This window comes from Macrobrachium nipponense, chromosome 11 (genome assembly GCF_015104395.2).
Source record: "Macrobrachium nipponense isolate FS-2020 chromosome 11, ASM1510439v2, whole genome shotgun sequence".
NCBI lineage: Eukaryota > Metazoa > Arthropoda > Malacostraca > Decapoda > Palaemonidae > Macrobrachium > Macrobrachium nipponense.
Window position 1 is genome coordinate 16,975,226 of NC_061087.1, and position 12,500 is coordinate 16,987,725.

The window sequence follows — 12,500 nt, forward strand, 5'->3', positions numbered from 1 at the left end:
GTAAGTGTAACTGCACCCAGTCATGTCGGAGCAGACGCTGTAAATGCTTAAAAAACGAAGTATTGTGCAACAGCAGATGTAAATGCAGCAACTCATGTTCAAACAAGTCAGATAATGCTAATTTTGATAATTGTTCAAATAATTTTCAAGTTCAGTTTTAGTTCTTTCAATATTCTAATATACTTGCAATGTGTAATGTAAGATTTTAATGTTGAATAAATGACCAGCAGCTATTGGAGTAACTTTACAAAATGACCAACGATACTAATAGTCATTTTGCAAAATGACCAAACTTCTGGTCATTTTTCAATATTCTAATATACTTGTAATGTGTAATGTAAGTTTTTAATGTTGAATAAATGACCAGCTGCTATTGGGGTAACTTTACAAAATGACCAACGATACTAATAGTCATTTTGCAAAATGACCAAACTTCTGGTCAATTGACCACAATTATTTGGGCATTTTGCATACTGACACTTATTTTGGTCATTTTCCAAAATGACCGGGCAGTTTGCAAAATGACCAATTCCTCAAAATGATCGTAACATATATGTTGTTTTATTGTGGTCTTTTATTAAATATATAGTATTATATATTATATTATAGATATAGAATAGATATATATATTAATAATTATATCTATCTATTTATAATTCTATATATTATATTTATATAAATATATAGTTTATCTTAATTATTATTATAATATAGATATATAATATATTAATTTAATATATAATATATATATATATTATATATATATCTACATATATAATATATTATATTATATATTATATAATATATTATAATATATATATAGATATACATATAATATATATAATTTATATATATATATATATACTATTATATATTAATATATATTATCTAATAATATATATATCTATTAATACATATATAGATATATATACCTATATATATATATATATATATATAATATATATTATATATATATAGTTCATATTAATGTAATAGTAAAAAAACGGAGCAAAAAATAAGTTCAGGAATGATCGCAAAACCTAAACTAAATTCTGCCTCTAGTAAGTGTAGCAGTGTTTCCGTTTCTGAACGGTATCATTTGTAATGTGCTCTTGTATATATCAATGTCCACTTAACTTTGTCCGGATGGTAGGAACAGTGTATTTCTTCTAAAATTATTATAATTTATATACGCGTAGTTATTTTATCGACAATGAATACTATCCCTGATCATACATGATTGCAGTAATACAAAGCGAACGCTTAGTATCACATTAGAATATAAAATAAGAACGTGAAAAATTTGAAAGGCGATTCATGCAGTTAACACCAACTTTATTGCATCAGCATTCCCATTCGAATTGTCCAATTGCCCGAGACACTTCATAACGGCTATAAATCTTCGAGGAATAACTGAAGAATGATGAATGGTCGTCGAGTTGTTTTGAAGAAAGGTTCCAATCGCATAGTTATCGTAGCTGATGAAATGTAAGGGTAGGGTCAGACGGGCCTCTGATTGATGGCCCATCTGACCCTGAACCCTTTTGCATTAGGTTTCCCGGAATTCCAAAATGGTTATCAGTCATACAGTCAGGCAATTACATTATTGACTGTCTCATTCAGAGAAGACGATGTTATTAACGTTTTGCGTTTTGGAAAAAGAAGCTTCCAGAGTAATTACTTTTCAAATTTAGGCATCTCTCTCTCTCTCTCTCTCTCTCTCTCTCTCTCTCTCTCTCTCTCTCTCTCTCTCTCTCGTGCATCACATTTATAAATTCAGTTATCCAGACTCTCTACGCTTAAAGACTTCCTCTAGATGTGTGTTTGATTGACTTTTAATTTTTAAAGATAGGAGGATGCCCGTGAGTGCAATGGATACCAAAAATATATAAGAAAATAACCATGTGAAGAAAACCAAGCTTAACACCAAACTTAGAATATGCGTGATGACCTTTAATTCTGAGCAGTTTCTGACAGGCATTTTTTAACTAACATTTGATGTTGATTAGGTCAGATCAAAAATATATTCGTAATATGAAAGCCATTCATGACAGTGACGAAATCGCATATATGAATTTATAATTAGATCTAAGAATGTCTTTACGGAAATACCTATTTCCGCATTTTGATCTTTCTTTTCATATTTCCATCACATTGATAAAAGTAGCTCATTTTAAGAACAATTAAATTTTTTAGGATACTGGTTACTCTTCGGAGATTGCTCAATGTACCTATGGCTTCTTAACATAACTAACTATTATTTGTAGTGAGTAACGATAATAACAGTGTATGCTGTGTAGTAACATAGTACTTTCAGTATTGGTCATGCTACCTGTATTAAGTAGAAAATTGACTCTCTCTCTCTCTCTCTCTCTCTCTCTCTCTCTCTCTCTCTCTCTCTCTCATAAATCATCAAAGTAGCGTCCTTTTCCACAGAGTCAAATACATTTATTTTCATACAATAAGGTACGTCAACTGATTAAAAAAAAAAAACAATGGAATCACTGCCAAATACTATAGAGAATGTCTATTGATATGTGTTATGTAATATATATGCTAAGGCATACATAGGTATCTTTAAATCATTCAAGATGGCCATCGTATGCAACATTTTCTCCAGGGCGGGACATTCTCCTTTGACATTGTTATTTTTTTTTACTCCTTCAGGTTGAAGTTGCTTCTGTTGTGTGGAATGGTGATAGAACCTTCTTAAACCCTGTGGTAAGTTAATATTTTTTTTCTGTTTTATATTACTGATTAACAGGCGAAGTAAATTAGATTCAATATACCAGTTCAAACTACCGTTGTTCGTTTAATTTTAGACGAAAAGTGAAAGCGATTCGATATATTACTCGAAGTAAAGGGTTGTGTCGCACAATGGACATTATCATCATTCACCCCTCCCAGCTTAGCCTACTCACGTTTCCATGATTTACAATTTGTACAGCAATCATTACTCTCATAATCATCATTTCCTTTACTGCCCAGCCACGAAGTCAACGCCAGCGTTACATTTACCCAATGCAACTTCATCATTTCCACGGCGGGGATATCATAAAATTATATCTGCAACACAGTACTATTGACAAGCGAACACCAGATGCCTTAAGTCCTGTTTATCTCAGCTGAATGGCGATTATTATATTCTAAAGCCAGGAAAGAGTCATGGAATACTATTGGTATCCCAATGCGAATGAGAGACCTGATAATCGTCTTCCTTGGATCGGAATTCGTAAAACTGTAGGAAAACTGACATAAATTCTGTGTATGTAAGAATGACAATGAAAAGATTTTGAGCCATAGGTCAATTGAAAGTTTTCTTAGAATAATATACATTTGATTGTTCGAATTCATTTTGGAGCAGCAGACTCTTGCTCTCTCGAGACTGAAATAATGTCAACCATTAATAATATAAGAAATCCTCGAAAAAAAAGGAAAAAAAAGCTCTAACCAAAGAGTGATTCACTTCGACCATCGTCATCTTTTAGTATGTTTCTTTATATGTTTTTAATCAGAATAATACCCGGCTCAAGCGCTTTTTTCTTTGCAGATAATCTTAGGACGAAGTTAATTTTTATCAAAGATGGTTTCGGTTTTTACAACTAATTTTGTATAAAAAATATATCTAAATGTGTATTTATATATATATATATATATATATATATATATATATATATATATATATATATATATATATATATATATGTATAATATATAATATATATATATATATATATATATATATATATATGTATAATGTGTGTAAACATTGCATTCGAAACAGTAATACTCTTCCTTGATAATGCTACAAATTTACTACAGAGCACCGCTTGCATCCACTGATAATTCCAGAGTTCGTCGAAATTTCAAAGTTAAGCTGGCATTCCTATTCTCCTGCCGCAGGCAGCAAATGAGATGTTTATCATAGGCTGTGTGCAACTGGTATTAATCTCCCCAATTCCCTGAATCATGATAATAGAATTCAGTTTCCCAGAATTTCGACAAATCGTTAATAAATAGAGTGGCGCCTCACGCTTAGTTTACACAGTATTATTTGTATAATAAATGCGTCTCAGGAGATTCGTTATTGTAGAGGGGGAAGGAGGGGGATGGTAGTGGGATGGAAGAGGGAAGGTGAAGGGGAGGGAGTGGCGAGAAGAGGGAGAGAACGAAGAGGGGGATGGGAAGGGAAGAGGATGGTAAGGGGAGAACATGGCTAAATTAAGACTTGATTGTATGCTTCAGTGTGCAAATTAACAAACGTTTCAGATCAGAGTTTGGTATGTATATATGATACTATATATAGTTATATATATATATATATATATATATATATGTATATATATTATCTATATATCTATATATATATATATATATATATATGTGTGTGTGTGGTGTGTGTGTGTGTGTGTGTAAATGTAATAAAAGAATGGATATAAAAATGCCAAAATATAGAAATTAAGTACTATGTTTCAAAGACAGCTGTCTATTCAGGTAGGTAATAAATGAGAAAAGTTACAGAAAAGGTGGTATTTATACCAAGAGATCCTCTTTAATCTTCTAAAGCGTTGGTTGAAGGAAGGTTTTATGTATGACATGTGAATCACAGACGCCCATTGAGATGTTCATTATCTGTCTTTATTTAATCAATGCTGACTCTATCATCTGGCTTTTGCACCGACATTTGCTGCTATGAATTATACGTGTTAAATTCCAGTTTATTCTGTGGTTATGGTTATTTATATGGTTAAAAATGGATGAACTATGTTGTCCATAACTAACTGACCATTTATGTTGTGTTAATATCAGCGTGAGTGATTTTCCTGTAAAACCGATGTATGATTGGTCGCAGTCCCAGCATGAAATTTCGTATACTCCTCTGTCTTTGAGGATTGTTTTTTGCTGGATGTTAATTAAGGATTTGGCTAGGGTATTTGGGTAGGTAAAGGCAAAAGGGCTAGATTTTCAGAGAGTCTGATATATATAATTCTAGTTAAAATTATTTTCCATATCTTATACCCCTAACGTAAAGTCCTGATTCATAGGTACATTCCTTAGTGCACATCCATATATTCTTTCATTAAATCAGTGATAAGGAAAACTCTTCATACTCTCATAATTCAAGGTTTTGAATATATATATATATATATATATATATATATATATATATATATATATATATATATATTTCAGGATTTTAAGCCAGAACCATGGAAAGTTAAGACCTCTTTATAACAAGTCTCATTCATCCTGCTTATATAGACCGGCAGCCTGAACCATTGAGATGCAACGAACGAGATACCGATTGTAACCCCTACTGGTATTTAGGACTATACTTGTAAATTGTGAAACTAACCGTCTGCCGAAAACATACGTGTGGCTTACTTAACAAGCACCACTAATTGCTTGTTAGAATTTGGGTCTAGATCCCAATATATGAGATACCAGATGAAACTAATATATATATCTGCACACTCTACTGATTATAGAATGACCAGTGACAGACATTTTGGAGGGTGGGTTCCCCTGACAGACGCACTGAAAAAGGGGGGGTTAATTGGATTCTAGATCCAACTTAGGACATACCGAGTAAAATTTACACTACAGTAGCACTGCACATCCTAGAATACTGTGGTGGTAATGACAGACGTTTTAGTGGGTGGTTACCCCCTGACAGACGCCCCACAACGAGTGGGGAGGTGGACAGGATCTGCATCCAACATTGGAGATACCAAGTAAAATTTGTACTACAATTGCACTGTATACCTAGAATGCTGTGATGATAATGCCAGGCATTTTAGTGGGTGGTTACCCCCTGACAGACACCCCACAACGAGTGGGGAGGGGGAGGGGGAGACACGATCTGCATCTACATGGAGATTACCTCCGTAAAATTCTGTACTACAATAGTTCTGCACATACTAGAGTACTGCGGTGGTAATGACAGATATTTTAGTGGGTAGTTACCCCCTGACAGACACCCCACAACGAGTGGGGGAAGGGGAAGGGGAGATAGGATCTCCATCCAACATCGGAAAAGATACCAGGTATAATTTGTACTACAATAGCACTGCACATCCTGAATGCTGTGATGGTAACACCAGACATTTTAGTGGGTGGTTACCCCCTGACAGACACCCCACAATGAGTGGGGGGAGGGGGAGGGGGAGACAGGAACTGCATCCAACATTGGAGATACCAAGTAAAATTTGTACTACAAATAGCCCTTTCATATACCTAGAATGCTGTGATGGTAATGAGAGACATTTTAGTGGGTGGTTTCCCCCTGCTGACACACCCTAACAGGTGGGCAGGGGGAAGGGCAAGCCCTGATAATGAATGTCTAGATTAGTATAGTGGGCTACTATTGACCTGTATTATACATTATCGTGATATATTTAATAAATATCTTTATCCTTTCTATATCCTTTGTATTTATCTAACACAGTGTTTCCCAACCTTTGGCACTTTGAGGAACCCCTGAGACAATTTTCCTCATCCAAGGAACCCCAATACACACACACACACACACACACACACACACACACACACACACACATATATATATATATATATATATATATATATATATATATAATATATAATATATATATATTATATATTATATATATATATAATAATATATATATATATATATATATATTATATATATATATATATATATATATATTATAAGCATTTGTATTAATTACCTTTAGTAAAACAGGGAAAAAATCTCGCACGATATGTTACGATAAAATAAATTATAGGACTATGATTTCTCACGCCATGTTTAAAGATAAATGTAATAAGTATAATTAACAAATAATTAAATAAAACATGAATTCTTACGGAACACCTGGCGATCGTTCACGGGCAGAACCCCGGTTGACAATGGCTGATCTAACATAAAAATTATTTATTTGTTTCATATAAATAACAGTCATCTGTAGACCCATAATAATTCAGTCATATTATTTTGTCAAGCAAGCAACTGACTTCAATTATAGTGGGGCGAGCCCGGGGTAAAAGTTGGCGGCTACAGGGGTGGGTAAGTTGGTATTTATTCAAAATGACTTTTAAAGTTTACCAATAGCAATGACTCTAATAGATTATACTGCGTAATTGCCACTTGGTTCCTCAATTACCAGCAAAATTCTATAGAGATAGAACGTAGGAGCTCGAATTTATGAGACAATTCTCTATTTTGATGGTAGTGAGTAAATATTTTAATCTTTCTGTTATTTGCTATAACATCTATACATTCATAAAGATTATTTTTCAATTATAGCATAGTTTTCCTTAGGTTTAAAGATTCTATACCATTAAAATGATTAATTCAAGGCTTCTTGGTGTGGACTGGTAAGCGTTTTTGTACCAAATGGTAGGGATGGGGCAAGTTGACTCAAAATAAATGGGGCAAGTTGGCACATGTTATTTGATAACGATAGTAAGCCTATTTATTTATATAATTTACGTTTTGTTTCTGGATTTTTGGAAGGATAATGAGATTAGTGTCCTATCATTTCCTCTACATTGTTCTCACAAGTTGCAGCCCCTGGATTTTAGTGTTTATAGACATCTGAAGAAATGTGTTAACATGGCATGTGATTTGTGGATGACTGGTAATAAAGGATCAAATATGCCCATCTGTGACTTTCCTGGTAAGGTTTCCTCGGCTTTACCTTTGGCTGTCACTTATTCTGATATTTTCAATTGGTTTAGGATTGATGGCATTTCAACTTTGAATTACAGACTATTTCAAGATTTTGATTTTACGGGTGGTTATGTAACAGATTGAGAGATGTCCGAAAAGACACAAGGGCTTCGGATCAGTCATCAGCGTGATACAGAGTTTAGAACTGCTGTTGATCCAGAAGAAAGCTCAGCTGAAGAGAGCCTGTGTTTGGTAAGCCAGGAGAAGTGTAGGTCCAGTGCAGGGCATGTAACATGTGGGAGCATGAAGACTATGACAAGGATTTATCTCACACCTGCCACAATTACAACTAGATGACGATCTGAAGTAATACCAATGCCTTATATTTTGTATTTTGGAAATTCAGAGGGTATTTTTGCTATTTGATTTAAATGCAATGTAGTAATTTTCTTTTAATTATCAATGTGCCAACTTACCCCGTGTGGGGCAAGTTGGCACGAAAAGTTATTTTTTCTAAAGCTTATTGTTATCTTATGTTGAAAGAAACAAAACAATTATTTTGCTCTATGATAAAGACGAATGTTAATATTTTTTAATGGTAGGTAAGAATTTTGCAAAAATGTTTGTTTTATATTCACATAACCAAAATTGTAAAAAGTGTGCCAACTAGCCCCGGTCTCCCCTACTCGCTTTAGCTTTGTTACGAGATGAAAATTAATGTAGTGGTGGTTGGAAGACTGGCACTTAAATAAAGTAGCATATAAGTTCTTATCATTATTAGAGTTATTGCTGTAAAATGTCTATGTACATAACATTTGTTAAATAGAGTAATACGCACCCATTAAATAGATAGTAATACATATGTAATATATACTCTAAGTCAGGGTACAGATCATAATAATTGCGCTACAGCCTACTCGGTTTGTTTTATCGAAGCAGGACTACCTTCCTACCTTCTTTTGGTTTCAACTGACTTTCATGCTAATGAAATCATAGATACATTTTTGTATTATCAGTTTTATGAATGAATATTGTTGTTACTATAGTCGGTTTATTTTCGGCTGATGTAAAACTCGTTAGATATAATGCACCTGGCTAAAGAAGGACACATAGGATCTCTATTTTTTAAACAATCTCTCCACACACAAGTTATTTCGAACATTTCCATTCTCTCATGAAGATTATGAAAAAATACAAGAGCAAACTAGACCAAGAAAAAAATAATAATCACCTAGCATTAATGTAAAGAAAACAAGAGAAAATAAAAATTAGTGCGATTGTCAATTTTTTCTATCGTTAATGTTTAAGAGTCAGTGTTTAGTGAATTGTTAGGTTTTAGTGAGTAAGCGTTTGGTGAATTTTTATGAGTAAGTGTTTTGATGATGTTTTAGGGTTTAGTGACTGTTTAATGTGTTATTATTCAGTGAATGTTTACGGAGTCTTAGGGCTTAGTGAATGTTTTGTGAATGTTATGAATGTTTATTGTGTAAGTATTCAGTGAATGTTTTGTCTTTAGGGTTTTAGTAAATGTTTTGTGAATGTTAAGTGAACGTTTAGTGAATGTCTTGTGAATGTTAGTGTTTTGCAAATGTTTAGTATGCAAGTGTTTATTAAGTTTTTAATGAGTGGATGTTCATTCACTGTTTAGTATTTAATAAGTATTTAGGGTTTGGTAAGCATTTAGTATTTGATGAGTGCTTAGGGTTTAGTGAATGTTTATTGTTTAATTAATATTTAGGATTCGTGAGTGTTTAGTGAATGTTACCGAGTGTTGGGGTATAATGAGTATTTTGGTAAAATTATTTCTGTTTTTAACAGTGTTTAGTGAGCATTTAATGTATAGTGAGTGCCTAGTGAGTGTTGGTTATTCAGAGTGTTTTGTGTTATTGAGAGTGTGTGTGAGTGTATGTTAAGTGTGTGTGTGTGTGTGTGTATGAGTGTGTGTGTGTGTATAGTGAATGTATGCAAGTGTGGGTGCTTACTGAGTAAGTGCATTGTGAGTGTTGGTGTTTAGTGATTGTACTACATTACTGTTTATTTAGTACTTCGCTACCATATGCAAAGAAAGTCCTGTATTTACGCAAACCATTTATGCTTGACACTGCTTAAATCCAAGAGCAGATTCTTAGGCCTGACCACAATGGTTGGAGCAATAAAATATAGTACTAAGAGCTGGACCGAGACCTTTCAATATGGCCTTCCGAAGTCACTCTCGGCAGGGAGATCGCCTACTCCAGTGATTGACGCCCTATGCCTTGCACACAGCTGACATATTTGCACATTCGGTTGTCCGCTTTTTATGACGTGAGGATATAATATGATGTTAGTGCCTGTCTACTGGATATAATGAACAAATAAAGAAAATAATATTATTAGGGAGAAAATTACCCGAATAATGGTCGTCAAAGCCAGCATCGATAGAATGTATTGAAACACATTACATAGGTTGTCTGTGGCGCGTGTCGGTGGGAAATTAAGAGACGAACGCACTCAGCTAGCTTTAAACATCAAATTGCGTATCATTTTTATTTGAGTTTAGATTTTCTTCCCTGAATATACATGGTACCTGATACTTGGTGATAGTGTACAGATCAGCTTGAGTGAAGCAGCCGAAAATAAGTGGACTGACTATTAGATAATTGGCATGATATTATAGGCCAACTTCATTTGGGAGTCAGGAGCTCCAAATTGTATGATCGTCAACTTCGGGAGGGGGAGTAAAATGGGGGAAAGTGTTTTAATCTTTATAGTTAGCTTATCCTGAACAATTCATTCACATTTCCGTTTCCAGTAATTATTTGTGTTGTGATACATTATCTCTTTGTGAATGTGCGGGTGTTAAAACGGCTCTCTATGATGCAGGATTTGGTCTTAATATCAATCGAACTCCCATATTCGATAAAAATTTCATTTCATCCACACGAACCAACAGCAACTAAAGAACAATTCAGTTATGGTAAGACACGTTGAGCTACGAACCTCGACATGGCTGCAGTGTCCTAACTATAGGCAAGAAAAGACGCTATTAAAACGAGAATACTTATCTTACACTTCTTTTGTTAGAGGAATTGAGAGTGGCATCATATGACTGGTTTAATTATTCAGAAATGACTCGGCACACATACTTGTAGCTGTTGTCAATTGTGACCCCCTCCCATTCAGATAAAATACTTTGTGTGAAGTAATAACTCCAAATCAAAGGATAGTGCTGATATTATATATAGTTATATATATTAGTATACGTATATATATATATATAATATATATAATATATATAATATATATATATATATATATATATAATATATATATATATAATATAAAATATTAGCAAGTCTCACACATAGTAAGTCTCGCACATAGTATTTATATAGATGTGATGAAATTAATGAAGTGAAATATTCTATACTTCAATAGGAATATTAAAAAGAATAACTCCGGCAGTAATTCTTATCCTGAAAAATCACAATATTTCTTGAATTTTTTGCCTTTTACATTTTATCAGTCTCACGATTTTCAGATACTTATACCATTTTTCTAATATTAATATTGCCTATGATAGATTTTGAAATATTTCAAGGTGTCCCATCTCTCCCTTCCAATCGTATGTTATGTCTGTGAAGGGCTAACCACCCACTAAAATGGCTGGCATTACCATCACAGCTTTCTAGGATGTGCAGTGCTATTGTAGTACAAATCTAACTTAGTATATCCAATGTTGGATGCAGATCCTCTCTCCCCCTCCCCACTCGTTGTGGGGTGTCTGCCAGAGGGTCATTACCACCACAGTGCTCTAGGATGTGTAGTGCAATTGTAGTACAAATTATACTTGGTATCTCCAATGTTGGATGCAGTTCATGGCTCCCCCTCTCAATCCCCCCCACTCGTTGTGGGGAGTCTGCTAGGGGGTAACTACCCACTAAAATATCTGTCATTACCACTGCAGTACTCTAGGAAGTGCAGTGCTACTGTAGTACAAATTTTACTTGGTATTATGATGATGGAGGGAGATCCTGTCTCCCCCTCCCTTTCCCCCTTCCCCCGACTCGTTGTGGGGTGTCTCTCAGGGGGTAACTATCCACTAAAATGTCTGGTATTACCACCGCAGTACTCTAGGATGTGCAGAACTATTGTAGTACAGATTTTATTTGGTATCTCCATGTTTGATGCAGATCCTGTCTCCCCCTCCCTTTCCCGCTTCCCCCACTCATTGTGGGGTGTCTGTCAGGGGGTAACCACCCACTAAAATGTCTGGCATTACCATCACAGCATTCTAGGATAGGCAGTGCAATTGTAGTACAAGTTTTACTTGGCATCTCCAATGTTGAATGCAGATCCTGTCTTCCCCTCCCCACTCATTGTGGGGCGTCTGTCAGGGGGTAACCACTCACTAAAGCGTCTGTCATTACCACCACAATATTCTAGGATGTAGTGTAAATTTTACTCGGTATCTCCTAAGTTGGATCTAGATCCAATTAACCCCCCCTTTTCAGTGCGTCTGTCAGGGGGAACCCACCCTCCAAAATGTCTGTCACTGGTCATTCTATAATCAGTAGAGTGTGCAGATATATTATATATTAGTTTCATCTGGTATCTCATATCTTGGATCTAGACCCAAAATCTAACGAGCATTTAGTGGTGCTTGTTAAGTAAGCCACCCATATATTTTCGGCAGACGGTCAGTTCCACAGTTTACCAGTCTACTCCTAAATACCAGTAGGGGTTACAGTCGGTATCTCGTTCGTTGTATCTCAACGGTCCGGGCTGCCGCTCTAATATGCAAGGATGTGAACTGAAAGCCTCCATTCTCTCGAAAAATACCCTCTTTCCTCCCATTGGCTGT

At 34.7% G+C, this 12,500-nt stretch overlaps 1 long non-coding RNA gene across 1 annotated transcript in view; it reads left to right on the forward strand.

Annotated features, from left to right (window-relative positions):
• Positions 1-12,500, forward strand: part of LOC135214071 (uncharacterized) — a 200,923-nt gene that overhangs the window by 97,060 nt on the left and 91,363 nt on the right. The window contains exon 2 of the long non-coding RNA XR_010314328.1: positions 2,668-2,721. This is a non-coding gene — a long non-coding RNA (uncharacterized LOC135214071). The remainder of the gene's footprint in view (positions 1-2,667; positions 2,722-12,500) is intronic.